The 17,415-nt window shown below is 38.4% G+C and overlaps 1 protein-coding gene across 24 annotated transcripts in view; it reads left to right on the top strand.

The window, feature by feature from the left end:
• The window catches only part of ERC1 (ELKS/RAB6-interacting/CAST family member 1), a 661,999-nt gene that overhangs the window by 17,374 nt on the left and 627,210 nt on the right, over positions 1-17,415 (top strand). For 10 of the 24 annotated variants that reach the window (XR_011646638.1, XR_011646636.1, XR_011646641.1 and 7 more), the window contains exon 2: positions 8,393-8,450. The exons of the other annotated variants lie outside the window; for them this stretch is intronic. The gene's annotated coding sequence lies outside the window, so the exon portion shown is untranslated. The remainder of the gene's footprint in view (positions 1-8,392; positions 8,451-17,415) is intronic. 24 annotated transcript variants of the gene reach the window in all.

Below are 17,415 nucleotides of genomic sequence, written 5' to 3'. Positions count from 1 at the left end.
AAATGGGATGATTGCCCTTGGAGATCTATTTGATATCCCTAACTGCTTCCCCTTTTCTTCTGTGTTAAGAGGAAAACTATAGTTTTATTTATCACGATTTTATTTATAGCAATTGTAGGTAACTAGAATGAAAGCGTAGCCCTTTAATGCAAACATAGTAACCTACATTGAGTTAATGTGGAGAGTGGGAGTAGAAAGAAAGCACAAATTTGTGGAAAATTTATATTATTGACTATTTGGAAAGAAATTGTGTTGTATCATTTCTAAGCATAAATTAATATAATTGATAAAATATTGACAATGATGCTGCTGGACTTGATTTACTAGAAAGATTAGATTGAGGTGTAATTACTTTAAAAAGTTTCTTAAACAGATAAAACAATTACATTATTAATTTGCTTAATAAACTTACTGTGTGGATTGAAATCACTTCCTAGCAGTATAACTTGGGCATGTTACTTTATTATCTAAAACTCAGTTAATTTTCTTATCTATAAAATGAGGATTGTTGTGAGGAATAAATGTGATAATAAACATTAAGCTTTCAACAAAATGCTTGGGACATAATAAGTACGCACTAAAGTCAGCTGCCCTGATGGTGAGATTGATGGTGGTAGTGATGAAGGTGCCTGACTTACAAAACCCCTTAGGATATTGTGGAACCCCAGAGAGTTCTCCGGAAACTGGAGAATGGCACCTGTTGTTTTAATATTTTTTTTTTCTGAGGGCGAGAAAGTGAATAATAAAACCGAAGACCAGTACTGTTCAATAGAACTTTCTGTGATGATGGAAATGTTCTTTGTCTTCACTGTCTAGTACAGTATCTACTAGTCCCTTGAGACCATTGAACACTTGACATGTGACTGGTGCAACTGAATTGTTAATTTTATTAAAATTTATTTAAGTAACTAGTTGTGGCTTGTGGCTACTCTGTTGGGTAGCACAGTTAACAGTTAAACTGAGGAGTCTAATAATGAACTCTGGCAGTATTTTATTTTATTATTTTGTACAAACCATCATCTGTATTTGCACACTTAAATTTCAAAACAAAAAACTCACAATAAACAACATCCAACCCCGTTGTCAAATGGTGTGAGGCCCTTATATCCTGCCTTAGACACAAGGATGGGAGGGGAAAAAAAAACCCTAGACATTAGTAGATGGAACCAGCTGGGACAGGGCCATTCAGGTTGCTCTGGGAGCCAGGGAGACACTATACATTGGGTACAAGGTTTGTGGCTAGAAACTCCTAATCTACTTCTTCCATCTGGTGGCAGTATTTTAGAATAGATTACTAAATGTTTTCTTTTTTTCATATTTTTTACTTTATTTACCTATTAATTTTAAAGTTAGTTTTAAGAGACCTTGTCAAGAAAGTAGTGATCTCCAAGACACAGCGTTAATTTAATTTATTAAGTCAAGTTAGATCATAATTCTAGTTTCCTAGAATTGACATGGTTAATAGACTAAAGGAAATGCAGTAGGTGTGATATAAATAGACTTCAGCTAGATCTTTTCATGCCATCTTTGTGGAAAATATTAAAGTATGTGTCCTAGGTTTCATGAGGACAAGGACCATGTCTGTCATGTGTTCTCCACTGAGCAAATAATAGGTACTTACTAAATATCTGTTGAATGAATGGATAATGGTGCAAGTAAGTGAATTCATAACTGGTTGAATGGCTTTACCCAGGGGATGGAGAATTGCTTATTGGAGATGATAGGTTTGAGGAACTGGTGTTAGATGACTCATCCAAGTACACATTGAAGCGATCCCCATAGTAGAAGGACTGTCAGGTAAAAGATGGTGACATCCTTGGTCTAGCTGACAGCATATCCTCACCAGATGGGGGGATGTTTAGGTGGTCATTAACTAATGGTGAAGAGGAGGTGGTGGAAAGCTGTATTGCTGAATAGCTTGACAATCACAGTAACAGGATTTTACATGAGGGTTCAAGAATAATGGTCTGGAAGGGGCTTTGGGAGAGAAAAGGGAGTACCAATCTCTTTTCCCAATATTGTGTGTGGAGTGTGAGAGACTGAATAGCCTCCGCTTGAAAAGGTTGTATGGGAAGAGGAGTCCTGATCGGAAAGTCAGTTTTCATTTAAGGCAGAGAGATAGCGGGAATATTTCCCAAAGAATCTGAGGACTTTTAGAGGAGCTCGTTGATTGTGGGATGAAATTTCACAAGAGTTTCTGTCCTATTGGCTTCTAATTATCGTTATTGAAACATGCTCACATCTCTCTCATGTTAACCCAAAACTCCGCTCCACATTCATACTCTCTTTAACTGTTGCTGTAACTTGTTCTCCCCTTTGCTGCCAAGCTTTCTGAGAGGGTTGTCTACATTTGCTACTTATCTCCATTAGCAGTTTTGTTTTAATCTATATCAGTCTTCTGTCTTGTTTCTTTCTTCATCTTTTTACTTGTTTGCTGGGGTTACTAATGTCTCTAAAACCAGTGTGGGTCAGGAATCCCAGTGAGATGCCTCTGACCCAGGTTGCAGTCAAGGTGTTGACTGTGGACACAGTCATCTCAAAGCTCGACTGGGGAGGATCCACTTCCACGCTCATTCCTGTGGCTCTTGGCAGGCCTCAGGTCCTTGCTGGCTGTTGCCTGGAGAAATCAGTCTCTCGCCACCTGGGTCTCTCCAGGACCACTCACACATGGGACCTTGCTTCCCGTAGGATGAGCACTCTGTCAGGGTCTTTTCGAAATCTAATATCAGTAGTGACATTCTACCACTTTTGCTGTGTTTTTTAAATTAGAAGTGAGCCACTATGTCCAGCACACTCAAGGGTAGGGCATTCCACAAGGGCCTGAATACTAGGAGCAGAGGTCATTCAGAACCATTTTCAAGACTGCCTAGTATGGAAGCATTTGATACGGTTGATTTCTCCTTCCTTTGTAAAGCTCTCTTTCCTTGGCATCTCCAGATCATTCCCTTCTATATTTCTTCCTGGTTCTCTAAGCTCCCTTTCTTCAGTCTCCTCTTTTGAATCTTTCTCTACCAATTCATTGAATTTCTCTGGACAATCTTATCCTCTCCTATTTCATTTTTTGTCTGTATGCTGAGTATTCTTTTTTTCCTGTTTTCAGCTTGTCACATTTCTGAGTCTAAGTTCCAATATATCTAATTTGTTATTCAGTATTTCCATTTGGATGCCCCTTAAACTAAGCACATCCAAAACTGAATGCATGATTTCTGCTCTGGTGTTATTTAATTCATTAAATGGTAACACTAGTTGTTCAAACCAGAAATATGTGTGTTATTTTTCATTCCTCCTTCTCCTCAATCTTCTTCCATTTAACTATTTCCTTCCCCCCCCAGTAATCATTAATAATAATATAATAATATTGTTGCTTTAAGAATTAATGTTGTAAGGAGCTAAAATTTTCGTTTTAAGAGGTGAGGCAAAAATATATAATCAAAGGATTTAAGTAGGGAAATGGATTTGGCTCAACGGATAGAGCATCCGCCTACCACATGGGAGATCCAGGGTTCAAACCCAGGGCCTCCTGCCCCGTGTGATGAGCTGGCCCACATGCAGTGCTGATGCGGGCAAGGAGTGCTGTGCCACACAGGGGTGTCCCCCGCGTAAGGGAGCCCCACGTGCAAGGAGAACGCCCGGTAAGGAGAGCCGCCCAGTGTGAAAAAAGTGCAACCTGCCCAGGAGTGGTGCTGCACACATGGAGAGCTGACACAGCACTATGACACAACAAAAAAAGACACAGATTCCCAGTGCTGCTGACAAGAATATAAGTGGACACAGAAGAACACACAGCGAATGGACACAGAGAGAGCAGACAACTGGGGTGGGGGGGAGGGAAGGTGGGGAAGGGGAGAGAAATAAATAAAAAAATAAATCTTTAAAAAAAAAAAGAAAGGATTTAAGTAAAATTCTGTAATTCTAAATGTGATTTGGTATATCAGTATGAACTCAGGATATATTTTCTCTTTGAAAAAATATTTCCTAGCTCTGTCCACTAAAAAACCCTTGAAATAATGACCAACCTGATATAAATGAGCCCCTCTAGCACCCATACTGTGATCACCAAATACCATTTCCCACATACACAAAAAACAAATAACGCAGTGATTCCTTGAAGAAATGGCTAGTTTCAGATCTCAGACAGAAAATGGACTAGTTGTGTTGGGAATATCTCATCATTCCAGAACTGCTGGGATTCTGTAGGATTCTAAGGCAGCTTCAAGAAGTTCCCATTGGCTGAAGCATGGGACAACTGGAGTATGGAAAAATATATTATCCCTTAGCACTATTTGATTTTTAAAAATGTGTACAGGGGAGCAGGTGCAGCCCAGTGTTTGAGCTTCTGCTTCTCATGTGAAGATCCCAGGTTCTTCAATCCCTGGTACCCCCATGTCACTTGATTGTATTTCTCAGGGATATTTTTCCGATTATTACACTGTACACAGATTGTTATGTCATCTTGTTGTGTCAGCTCTCCCTGTGTGCGGCGCCATTCCTGGGCAGGCTGCACTTTCTTTCACGCTGGGCGGCTCTCCCTAAGGGTGCACTCCTTGCGCATGGGGCTCCCCTACACAGGGACACCCCTGCGTGGCACGGCACTCCTTGTGCGTATCAGCACTATGTGTGGACCAGCTCCACACGGGTCAAGGAGGCCCGGGGTTTGAACTGCGGACCTCCCATGTGGTAGACGGACGCCCTAATCACTGGGCCAAGTCCGCTTCCCAATGTTCCTGTCTTGAACTGTTCTTTATAGCTCAGCCTCCAGAGCAGTGTCATGTATCAGTCACCTTTCAGGGTTGTGGTGAGAATCAAATGAAGTACTCAGGACTGAACCTAATACAGTAGGTGTTCGATGTGTGTTGCTGCCCTTCCTTGCCCTCTGATTTGAAGCATGTCACTTGACTTCTTTGTGCCTCAGTGTCCCCAACCTGTAAAACGGAGGCAGCAAACTAAAGGGCCAGAGAGTCAGCTGGCTTTGCAGCCGCTGGAGAAAAGACAACAGGGAAGAGTCACTTCCTGGTACACCAGGCGCCTCTATTCCAGAGGCATCTGCCACCATCCTGAAAGGCTGGCATGGTGGGACATGGAGCTCCTCCCAGGTGCTGACTGGGCCACCCTTCTTCTATTCCTTGGTATCGAGGAACACCCATCCCTACTTTGCTGGGGGCCCTTCACCTGAGACTGTCCTAAAAAAGAACTTAATGTTCTATTGCCCCACTGCCTTCCCTCTCCAACTTCTATTTTTTTTTTAAATGATTAATTATTTCTCCCCACCCCCTTGTTTTTCACTTGCCTTGTTTATCTTCCTTGTTTCTTTAGGAGGCCACTGGGAGCTAAACCCCGGAGCTCTGATGTGGGAGGGAATTGCCTAATTGCTTGAGCCACCTCCACTCCCTGCTTTTTTTGTGTCTCTCATTATGTTTTTCCTCTCTTGTTGGGTCATCTTGTTGCTCCAGCTTGCTGTGCATGCCCCATCGTGCCAGCTTACTCTCTTCTTTAGGAGACACTGGGATCTGAGCCAGCGACATCCCATGTAGGCGGGAGCCCAGTCGCCTGAGCCACATCCACTTCCCACTATGTACTTTTGATTTTGTGAAAGTCATTGCTGTCTAGTGATGGTGTGAATGTTTTTTGAGGTAGTGCATCTCCTGCCAGGGTTCCAAGCATTTGATGAGTATTTGCTATGCAATTTTTAAGGTTCCTTCCAATCTTGAGATACTGTGTGGATAGCTGTTGAAGATTTTTCTTTTTTCTTTTTTTCAAGTAGGAGACTGATAATTAGAGCTATGCTTTAGAAGGATAGGAACTTCCATTTTTAGTGGTTTACTTCAGAATAAAACCAAACCCTGTATTTCTTTTAACCTTATTATGGTGTGTTATGTGATGAATATACAATGCTTTTCATCTGGAAGCCTCTATTTTTTCTTTTTTTAAAGATCGATTTTATTTCTTTCTTTCTACCCCCTCGTTGTTTGCATTTGCTGTGTGTGTTTTGTTGTGTTCTTATCTTCTTTTCAGGAGGCACCAGGAACTGCACCTGGGACCTCCAATGTGGGAGGGAGGCGCCCAGTCTCCTGAGCCACTTCTGCTCCCTGCTTTGTTGTGTCTCTCCTTATATTTTCTTGTGTCTCTTGTAGCATCAGCTTACTGCGCCTGCCCATCACGTCAGCTCGCTGTCCTGCTTGCCTTCCTTAGGAGGACCAGAAACTGAACCTGGGACCTCCCATGTGGTAGGCAGGAGCTCAGTTGCTTGAGCCATATCTGTTTCCCTGGAAGCCTGTTTATATTTATATATACATTTTTTTTTCTTGTTATATTTTGCTTGAGAGCCCTTTTGTATGGAAATAATATAGCTAGTGGAAAAAATAATTGCTATGAACTTCAGTTAAGCATATTTGAAACTCTAAAACTTTTCAAGAAATGAAAGTGCAGACCTTAAACATAATTTCTTTATAGGAATATAATTTATCCATTTGAGGAATAAATCCCTTCTTGAAGCCCTTTTCATTGTGCAATGTGACACATATATAGAAAAGTATGTAAAACAAATGTGTAGCTTAATTATTTTAAAAAACAAACATGTATAATTAACAAGGTATTCTTGGAATACCTTGCCAGTATTTCAGAAGCTTTCTTGTGACTTTTCCTAATCACAACCTACTCCTTCCCCTGTGAAGGTAATCTGTATCCTGACTTTTATCAGAATCACCTTCTTGTTTTTCTTTATATAAACCTATAGTTTAATTCTTCTGTGTTTGCTTGTCTTCTGTTTAGGTGGCACTGGGAACCAATCCTGGGACCTTCCACAGTGGGAAAGAGGTGCTCAATCTCTTGCGCCACCTCAGCTTCCTGGTCTTCTGTGTCTCTTACTGTTGCATCATCTTGCTGCACCAGCTGTCTATGCAGGCCAGCACTCTGGGTGGGCCAGCATTCCATTTGGGCCAGCTCTCTGCTTGGGCCTGCTTGCCACGCAGGCCAGTTTTCCTTTACCAGGAGGCCCCAGGAATCAAACCCTGGGCCTCCCATATGGTAGATGGGAGCCCAGTTGCTTGAGCCACATCTACTTCCTGGGGGTTTATGATTTAATTCATTTTGAAAGTGGATATGATCTAACTTTTTCTCAAATAGCAAATTTCGTTACTCCTTATAATACAAATAATACAAATAAAATCCCCCCATACACTTGTTCTAATAGTTATACCTAACAAATATATTACGTGTTATAATTCATATACATTTCACATGGGTTATCTCAAACTTAAATTTCTACTACAGACCTCTGTTTACTTTCATTCTTCAGAGTTAAAGACAGAATTTCCTCAAGGATAACGAGTTAAAGTAAGATATAATGAAACTTAGTTTATAATAGAAAAAATTCAACATAACACTGTAAATGACAAATGATGGGAAATTGTTTAATTATGCTATACTCTATATGATGACATATGCAACCATTAAAATCATGTTTTGAAGAATACTAAATGAAGAAGGGAAAGCAGGGATTCAGTGCTAAGTGAAAAAAGAGAAATAATAGAGCTATACTTAACAGTTTGTTTATTTATTCTTATAGTGTATTAACTCTAAGTGGAAACAAACACGGAGAGAGAAAATCCAGGAAATTAAATCGAATGGAATACTAGCAATGGTCCCTATAACTATTCTTGTACAAGGCTTTTGGTACATATTTGTATGCATTTCTGAGGCATATGTAGCCAGGAGTGAAAGCACTGGATCTTAGGGTGTGTGCTGTACAATGTAAATAGATATTGCCAAACAGTTTTCCTATAGATTATATAAACTTATATTCTCAAAAGCAATGTTTGAGAATTCCTTTTGTTCTATATCTTTGTCAACACTTGGTATTGTCAGTGTTATTTTAGTCATTTTGGTGGATTGATAGTGAATCTCATTATAGATTTCATTTGCATTTTACTGATTACCAGTGAAGTTGAATACATTTATGTCTATTGGTCATTTGGAAAGCCTTTTTATGTAACATGCTTATTAAATTTTCTGTTGGGTTATCCTTTTTCTAATTAATTTGTAGGAGTTCCTTATATGTTTTGGATATGAGCCCTTTGTTTGTTATTTGTGTTGTAAATATTTCCCCCCACTTGCTACTTTGGCTTACTACTTTGTTTTCTTGATGGTGTCTTTTGAGAACAGGAAATTTTAATTTTAGCGCAGTCCAATTAATATTTTCCTTTGTGGTTAGTGCTTTTTATGTCCTGTTTATGAAATATTTCCCTACCCCAACATCATGAAGTTATTCTCTTTTATTATCTTACGGAGGTATCATTGCTCTACCTTTCTTATATAGAGCTATAATCCACCTGTAATTGTTTTTTTTTTAAGATTTATTTTTTATTTTTAAAAAATTTATCTCTCCTTCCCCTAGATCCCTCACCTTCTCCAGGAGGTACTGGGAACTAAACCTGGGAGCTCCCACATGAGAGGTGAGTGCTCAATGGACTGAGCCACATCTGCTCCCCACAGGCTGCTGTGTCTGCTGGCTTGTGGCCTCTGTTTGGGCTGTGGCCTCTGTGGGGGAGGAATCTAGCTTGTTGCTGCGGGAGGCAGTGTCTAACTCTGTTAAAGCAAGTGGTGGCATCTGCTTGTCTTCTTTGAGGAGGCACTGGGACCCCAGGCCGGGGCCTCCCGTGTGGTAGGCTGGTGTCCAAGTGGTTAAGCTACATATGCTTTCCTGTAATTGATTTTTGTATTTGCTGTGGGTAGGGATTGAGGTTCATATGTTTTCCATACGGTTAACTGGTTTTCTTGGTACCATTTTTTTTCTTTTTCCACTGTCTTGTAATAAATTAAGGATCTCTGTTCTCTTCCATTTGTCTTTCTTGGTCTAACACCAGACTATTTTAGGTGTTGTAGTTTTGTAGTAAGTTTTCATACATGACAGAGTAAGTGTTTCTGCTTTGTAATAGTATAAATACCATAAAACTTCCAATAATTAAGACAGTGTGGTATTGGGATAAGGATAGATATATAGATCAGTGGAATAGAATAGAGTCCAGAAATAAACCCACACATATATGGTTAATTGGTTTCCACATAAGTGCCAAAGTAATTCAATGGGGAAAAGCATAGTCTTTTCAACAGAAGGTGTTAGAATAATTTCATTATCTGCCTGGAAAAAATGAACCTCAAATCTTACCTCATAGGAGAAACCTTATCACATAGGAAATTATCATTGAGACCTTGGGTTAGGAAAGAAATACATAGATATGACACTGACAGCATGGCTCATGAAAGAAAAAATTGATAAATTGGCCCTTATCAATTTAAAAAGTTTTGCTCTTCAAAAGACACCAGTAAGATTTTAAAAAAAACAACAACAAAAAAACACAGAATGGGAAAAAAAATTTCAAATCATATATTTGATAAAGGACTTTATCCAGAATATATAAAGAACACTTCAACTGAGTAATAAGACAGAAAACCCAAGGGAAAAAATGAGCAAAAGATATGAATAGATACTGCATCAAAGAAGATATACAGATGGTAATACACACATGAAAAAAAATGCTTACTGTTATTAGCCATTAGGGAGATGGAAATTGAACCACAATGAAGTAATATTGCACACCTGCTAGAATGGCTGAAATCAAAAGATGGGAATACCAAATGTTGGCCAGAATGTGAAGAAACTGGAACTCTTGTTGATTGGTGGGGGAATGTAAAATGTTAGAGCCATTTTGGAAACAGTATATTAATGCAATGGATTACTACTTAGCAAGAGAAAGGAACAAAATAATGATAGGTTTCTAACAATATAAAAAAAATCATCCAAGTATTACTGCTAACTATAGTCCATATCTTATATTTGGTGTAATTTTCTCCCAATCCACCCTATAATTTTTTTTCCATCTTAAAAATAATTTATTGAAGTCTATCATTCATACATGAACATACACAAACAGTAAGTTTATAGTAAAAGTTGTGAACTTACAAAACAAACATGACCCCCTCACAAATGCCTTGCATAGTTGTGAGACATTTCTAACAAATTATGAAAGAGCATCATCAAAGAGTTACTAACTATAGTCCATGTCTTACATTTGATGTATTTCCCCGCCCCCACACACACCCTATTTTTTTTTCATTAACCATATAATATATCTAAAGCGTACAATCAGTGGCATTTTGTATAATTACCAAGTTGCATATTCATCACTTCAATCAATATTAGAGCATTTCCATTACTCCAAAACAACAACAAATAAACCATTATCTTACCCATATGTAAGCACTACTAGTTGCAGATACTATGATGTACTTTCACCATTTCTATTCGTTTACACATGGGTGGCTTTTCTACCTTCATGGCAGTGTTCACTTCACTTTCGTTATTAGTCTGGTAAGTGGGAGTATTTCATATAGTTTTTCATCCCTCTTTTAAACTGCTGAATTAATTTAGGCTTAACCTTTGCTCGATGTTTTTTCCCCTTAACATTTAAGTAGAAACTACAGTTTTAGAATTATTGACCATTTCACTTAATTTTTCTAGTAGTTAGCTGATACATCTACTTTATAGTGTTGCCAAGTTTTTGAATCCATTGTGAAATAATTTGTTTATTCTTATGCTTAGGTCTTGATAATACTTAATTTTAATAGAGCAGCAATTTTTATCTGGTTCCCAGGTAATTTGTAAAAGTAAATTAATTGAAAATATACATAAATTGTTAGGTTGAAACCCACAAACATAGGGAAAGATTAAATATAATACAATATATTAATATTTCTATATAGCAAGTGTATGTAGTTACATATTTTTTTTTTATTTTTTAAAAAGATTTATTTATTTATTTCTCTCCCCTCACCCCCCCACCCCGATTGTCTGTTCTTGTGTCTATTTGCTGTGTCGTCTTTGTCCGCTTCTGTTGTTGTCAGTGGCACAGGAATCTGTGTTTCTTTTTGTTGCATCATCTTGTGTCAGCTCTCTGTGTGGGTGGCGCCATTCTTAGGCAGGCTACACTTTCTTTCGCACTAGGCAGCTCTCCTTTCGGAGCACACTCCTTGCATGTGGGGCTCCCCTACGTGGGGACACCCCTGCGTGGCATGGGACTCCTTGCGCACATCAGCACTGCGCATGGGCCAGCTCCACACGGGTCAAGGAGGCCCGGGGTTTGAACCGCGAACCTCCCATGTGGTAGACGATTGCCCTAATCACTGGGCCAAGTCTGCTTCCCAGTAGTTATATTTTTAAAGCATCAGTCTGAATTTGCTTCCAAAGTTCAAAATGAGGGGTTGATTCTTAAGTTATATTAAAATTCATTTAAATAGTATAACAAAAATTCTCATTTACCAAATTTTAATTTTTATATTTGTTCAAGAGTTTACATCTATTTTCTTTTTTCCCTTCCTTCCCTTATTCAAAAAATATTTATGGAAAATGAATATACTTCATTCATTTGATATGACTATATTGTGCTGGGTTGTGGCAACATAATATTTGAGACCTTGTTTCTCTCAATTATCAGTGACTAGGGAGGGAAGCAAGTAAACAGGCAGTTATGATAGAGTATGATAAGTGTTAGTGATAGGGACAAGAATTGGAAGGTGAGATGAGGCTGGAGATTGTGTTTGGATCATGAAGGGTTTTGTAAACCATGTTAGAATTTGGACTTTAACCTTTGAGTAAAGGAAATAGTTTATATTTGCATTTTATAGGGAGTGGATTGGAAGAGGCTAAGTGTGGAGGCTGGTTAGGAGGCTGTGGGCCATAATCTTGCTAAAGCCTGAAAACTAGTGTTAGTGATTTGAGAGAAAAGCATACAAAATAAAGAGTTTTTAAGAAGACAGAACTGTGTAGTTCAGTATCAGCATGTGTGCACATGCACACACATTTGTAAATATTTCTTTTTTGTGGAAAAGATAGTTGACGGGATGGAAGGAGACTGAGATGACTCCCATACTCTCAGATGGAACAGCTAAGGTGGAAATAGTGCTGTTCATTATGGTAGCTATTAGCCACATAATGACTATTTAAATTTAAACTGACATGAAATAAGTTTTAAAATTCATTTCTTCAGTTGTACTAGCCACAGTTCTTCTGCTTAATAGCCACATGCGTCTAGTGGCTGCTGTATTGGGCAGGGCAGATATAGAACATTTCCATCATCACAAAAAGTTATGTTGGATAGCATGGGTCTGCAGTTTCAGGTATCTACTTCCTGCCTTGTCCTACTACCCCCTCCTACTTCCCACACCTGGAAAGACAAAACAATAGGTGGTATTCTCTAGTCTCCTGAGAACTCCCTGGCTTCTGTGAGTTAGGCACCATCACTATCCTTTTCCCCACCTCTGCCATCAATTCCTTCATTATCAGATATGGAACATTTCCGTAATCACGGAAGGTTCTATTAGTGCCAAGCTATAGGGATACTGATGCTACTGATTGAGCTATTGATGATGGTGGTGAGGGCAACAGGAGCCTCTAGAAAAGTGCTGTCCAATAGAAATATAATGTGAGCCACATATGTAATTAAAATTCTTTTAGTAGCCACCTTAAAGAGTAAAAAAACAAATGAAATTAATTTTTTATTTTTATTTAATCTAGTACATCAAACTATTATAGTTTTCAACACATAATATTGACCTTTTTTGTACAATGGATTCATTGTTTATTTTTCTTTTACAGTATATCAATTTAGATACTGAGTTTTTATTAGAGATACTTGTTCAATATTTAGATTTATAAAATTTACAGTTGACAAAGTGGATTTATATACCCAAGTTGTTTCAAACATGTTTAATTTTTTTCCTGTAACTGAATTGAGTATCTGTCTTTAATTTTGAATTTAAATTTGAATAAAGATAAATTTGAATGTTATGGCTTAGTTTACATTAAATCCAGAGGCCTTATTCGATGTTTTTTTTAACCTTTTGGAATTGAAGTTTATCATTCATACACAAACATACATAAACAGTAAATGTATAGTAAAATTTGTGAATTTGTAAAAGAAACATATTGTCATACAAGGCTCTCATATATCTTCCTACTACCAAAACCTTGTGTTGTTGTGAAACATTTATTACAAACTATGTAAGAGCATCATCAAAATATTGCTATTGGCAAGTGGATGTGGCTCAAGCATTTGGGCACCCGCCTACCCCATGGGAGGTCCCAGGTTCTGGTTCCCAGTGCCTCCTAATGAAGACAAGCAAGACAGCAAGCTTGATGCAGTAGGCCAGCACGGCAAGCTGATACAACAAGATGATGCAACAAGATGTCACAATGAGATGATACAATGAGGAGACGCAATAAGGAAACAGTGAGAGATACAACAAGCAGGAAACAGATGTGGCTTAAGTGATTAGGTGCCTCCCTTCCCACATGGAAAGTAGGTCCTGGGCTTGGTTCCCGGTGCCTCCTAAAAGAAGACGAGCAGACACATAGAGCACCCAACAGATAGACAGAGCAGACAGTGAGCTCAAACAACAGGGGGAAGGGATAAATCTTTAAAAAATATATTGCTACCAACTGTAGCCCATATCTTACATTTGCTGTATTTTCTCCCACTCCACTTAATTATTAATACTTTATTATTAATCATAAATTATTATATATTGTATATAATATATTATAATATAATTATTAATAATTATTAATAATTAATACTTTATTAGTATTATATATTTGATACTGTTCAAGAGAGAATGTTCTCATATTTGTTCCATTAACCACAGTCTGTCATCAACCACTGGATTTCCTGTGTTATACAGTCCCATTCTTTGTACAATTCATAAAAATGTACATTCAGTGGCTCTCATTTATATCATGGTGTTGTGCTGTCATCACCTCAGTCAATTTTAGAACCCGTTTTCATTACTCCAAAAGGAAAACTCTCTTACCTTCTTAAAACCCCCATTATTGTCCCTTGGGATTGAAATATTTTCTTGCCTTTGCTGCAAAATATTACAGTATTCCTGAAATGGTATTGCTGGATCATACCGCAGTTCTATATTCAACTTCTTGAGGTACTGCCAAACTGTCTTACACAAGCTGCACCATTCTACATTTTTTTGGTCTGATATTGGCATCTTGTAGTACTAACATACATTTGTTCAGTTTCAAAGAAAAATGGTCTTATATATGCAGTTTTACCCATATTTCTGTTTCACATGCAGTCTTACGCTATACAGTCCCATGTTACTTTTTTTTTGTGCTTTCCCCCTTATATCTATTATTGATGGCTATTTTTTTTTTTGGTGATTTTACCTCTTTATCTATTATTGATTTCCAGATTCATTGTTCTCTGAGAAGGTGCTTTGTATAATTTCAGTCTTTTTATTTTTATTGAGGCCTGCCTTGTGACCTAACATATGGTCTGTCCTGGAGAAAGATCCATGAGCACTTAAGAAAAATGTATAACCTGCTGAATTTGGGTGCAATGTTCTGTATGTGTGTGTTAGGTCTAGGTCATTTTTCATATCGTTCAAGTTCTATATTTCCTTGTTCTGTCTAGTTCAGGGTTCTTCACCTTTTTTGTTCTACAGACCCCTTTGCCAGTCATATGAAAACTGCAGATCCCTTACTAAGTCCACACTGTACTGTGTATTATTTAATAAATTTATCACTCCCACACCAACATGTCCCTACAAGAATAATGTTTGTTTTTTTTTTAAATTTCAGTTCAAGCTCAAGACTCCTGGTCTAGTTCTGTCTAACGATGTGAGTGGTGTGTTTTTATTTTTATTTTTAGAGATGCCTCTCCCTTCAGCTTTGCCAACATTTGTCGCATGTATTTTGGGGCACCCTGGTTAGGTGCGTAGATGTTTATTATTTCTTCCTGGTGGATTGCTGCTTTTATTAATATATAATAGTCTTCTGTATCTTGTATAACTTTTTAGTATTTAAAGTTTGTTTTGTCTGTTATTAGTATAGCTACCTCTGCTCCTTTTTGGTTATTGTTTGCATGGATATCTTTTTGTAACCTTTCACTTTCAGCAAGTTTGTATCCTTGTGTCTAAGGTGAGTCTCTTGTAGGCAGTATATGGATGGCTCATGTTTTTTTATCCATTCTGTCAGCCTGTCTTTTGACTGGGGAGTTCAATCCTTTCACATTCAGTGATAATACTGTAAATGCATTATTTACTTCTACCATCTTATTCTTTGGTTTTCATATGTCATATCTTGTTTCTGTTTGTCTTTTACTCTTTTCATTATCCTTTCTGCTATTCTTGCCTTCTGCAGTCTTCTCCAAGCCTGTCTCTCCTATCTTGACTTTCAGGCTGTAAGGCTCCCTTTAGTACTTCCTGCAAAAGTAGATTCCTTTTGCAGACTTTCTTAGTTTCTGTTTATTTGTGAATATTCTAAACTCACTTTCGTAATTGAAGGACAGTTTTGCTGGATAAAGAATTCTTGGTTGGCAGTTTTTTATTATCCTAATTATATCATATCACTGTCATTTTTCCTCCATGGTTTCTGATGGGAAATCCACACTAAGTGTTATTGGGTGTCCCTGTATGTGATGATTTGCTTCTCCCTTGCTCTGAGCATTTTCTCTTTATCTTTGAAATTTCATATTCTGTGATGTGTGTGTCTTGCAGTTGGTCTAATAGGATTTCTTTTGATTGGGATACACTGTGCTTCAAGGACATGTATATTTATTTCTTTCATGAGAGTTGGGAAATTTTCAGCCATTATTTCTTCAAAACTCTTCTGCCACTTTCCCTTCTCTTCCCCTTCTTGAACTCTCATGACACATACATTGTTGCGCTTCTTGTTATCATTCAATTTCCTGAGCCCCTGCTCAATTTCTTCCATTCTTTTCTCTCTCTGTTCTTTTCTCTTCAATTTCAGCTGTTCTACTTTTTGTATCACTTATTCTTTCTTCTGTCATTTCAAGTATGTGGTTATATGCCTCACATATTTTTTATCTCACCTATTGTGTCTTTCATTTCCATGAGCTCTATTATTTTTCTGTTCAGGTTTTCACATTCTTCTTTGTGTTCACTCAATATCTTCTTTATGTCCTTTATTTCTTTAGCCATATTATCTTTCAGCTCATTAATTTGATTTTGGAAGTTTGTATGAAACTTGTTGATTACTTCTCTCAAGTCTTGTGTCTCAACTGGGACTTTGATATAGTCCTTTGCTTGGGCATTTCTTCCATTTTTCTTGCATGGCTTGAAATATTTTGCTGATGTCTGTGCATCTGATTATCATGGTGAGTTTGCTGCTCAGTCTCTCTTTTGTAGGGATTTAATGGCAAGGGGCTGTGTGTTACTGCTGTTCTTTGATTCTTGGTTCAGCCTTTTCTAGGTCTTTAGGATTGTCCCTGTTAGTTGCTCAAATAAAGGCCCTGGGCCAAGCAATGGGTTACAGTCCCGTTTCCAGGGGCCTTCAGGAGGGAGGGAGGCTATAAAGTCCAGAAAAAGCCTCTCCTGCTTATTTACAGTTTCCTTACATGTACTTCCTTGGTCTGCCAGGAGATGGTAGTCTTTGACTGGCCTCTCAGTTCACATCCTGGTCTGGGTGTCTTCACTCTAACTTAGACCAGATTAATGTGCCAGAGGATCCTGCCTGGAGCCTAAGAGCTTCGTAAATGAAACTTTCTCAGAAAGAGTTCTGCAGGCTTTGCTGGCAGCCCTGTCCCTTTTCCTAGGTAGGAATAATCCCATTCCCCTTTGCTTCCTCAACAGTCAGTCCCTGTTAGTAGGGAGGGCCATTGAGGGGGTGAGATGGCTCTAGTCCTGTGCCTGCTCCCAGGGCCAACAATGGCTGGGGCCTACCAGGCCTCAAAGTACTCAAGGGCTTCAGCACACCAAGTACTGACTCAGCCTTGGCCTGTGTGCTTCCCTCTCCCCTTTCCTGGAGAGGCGGATCCCTGCTCGCTGCTTCTGTCTCTAGCGGCAGACATGACGCCAGAGAATTCAGAGCTCTGGTGGGAGAGTTGTCGGCAGCTGTAGCTGCAGCTTCTACTCATGACCTTAATGACGAGGTCCTTTTCCTGTGCCCCTCTCTCTTATGGGCAGTGTCCAGCCTTGTGCTGTTGTCCTGAACCCGAGAACTTTTTTTTTTCCCCAGGCTGTTTCTACCTGTCCTCTAGCTATTTTTCTGGGAGAGGAAAGAGTTGCGTTGTCTTTCTAATCTGCCATCTTCCAGAAGTCCTGTAATATATTAACAGATAACTTAATAGAAATTTTATAGTATTGGGAGTGAATTTGTACCCAATAAGCACAATATTTTCTTGCCAATGCTGGCAGTGTATGTTTGTGAAAAGGTAAGGGGCATGGCATTAGTGTGTTCTTAGAGCTTATGAAGTCTTCCTGGATTTAAGATTTAGGTATAGAATTTCCTATTTTTATTCATTTAAGAAAACATTTTGTTAAAAAAAAGGAAATCTTGCCCATTCAGTAACCCATCATCCCATGATAATATTCCTGGGATAACACTACAGG

This window comes from Dasypus novemcinctus, chromosome 20 (assembly GCF_030445035.2).
Source record: "Dasypus novemcinctus isolate mDasNov1 chromosome 20, mDasNov1.1.hap2, whole genome shotgun sequence".
Taxonomy (NCBI): domain Eukaryota; kingdom Metazoa; phylum Chordata; class Mammalia; order Cingulata; family Dasypodidae; genus Dasypus; species Dasypus novemcinctus.
The sequence above is the reverse complement of the archived record's forward strand: the minus strand, read 5'-3'. Positions and strand labels throughout refer to the sequence as shown.